This window comes from Ornithorhynchus anatinus, chromosome X1 (assembly GCF_004115215.2).
Source record: "Ornithorhynchus anatinus isolate Pmale09 chromosome X1, mOrnAna1.pri.v4, whole genome shotgun sequence".
NCBI classification, from domain to species: Eukaryota; Metazoa; Chordata; class Mammalia; order Monotremata; family Ornithorhynchidae; genus Ornithorhynchus; species Ornithorhynchus anatinus.
The window spans coordinates 77,150,993-77,151,709 of NC_041749.1; positions in this window are offsets into that span (position 1 = coordinate 77,150,993).

Consider the following 717-nt stretch of genomic DNA (forward strand, 5'->3'; position numbering starts at 1 on the left):
GTTGGATGTTGTCTGGTTCCTACCTGCTATAATTTTTGGAAAAATATTTTTTTGCAAATGATGGGAAGTCAGTAGTTACAGTTACTGCTCACTGTTGACATTAGGTGACTGTTCTGATGCCCAGAACACCACCTACCTCAGCTAAATGGTATCTTTATGAAATTAACAGAATGTGGTTACAACATGGGTATAAGAAAAAATATTAACTTCAAATTTTGGAATATAATTGGAAAACTGACCTTTGGAAAATATGTTACCCCTGCAGCCAAAACTGTACGATGAAATGATAACTTTAGGGTCCAGAAGAATGGGCATATTATGTGAAGTGTAAAACAGGATAAAATTGTAAAATTAGGCTCCTTTTACACTGGAGCAAAACTCTTTAAGTTTTTATATCCTGAAGTTCCCTTTGGGTTTCTTTGTATGTTAAGGAGTTTGCATTCTTTTTAGTTTTCTAGCTGTCACCCACGTGTTTTAGTAATAATAATAATGGTGGTATTTGTTAAGCGCTTACTATGTGCAAAGCACTGTTCTAAGCGCTGGGGAGATACAAGGTGATCAGGTTGTCCCTTGTGGGGCTCACAGTTTTAATCCCCATTTTAGAGATGAGGTAACTGAGGCATAGAGAAGTGAAGTGACTTGCCCAAAGTCACACAGCTGACAAGCAGCGGAGCCGGGATTAGAACCCATGACCTCTGCCTCCCAAGCCCGGGCTCT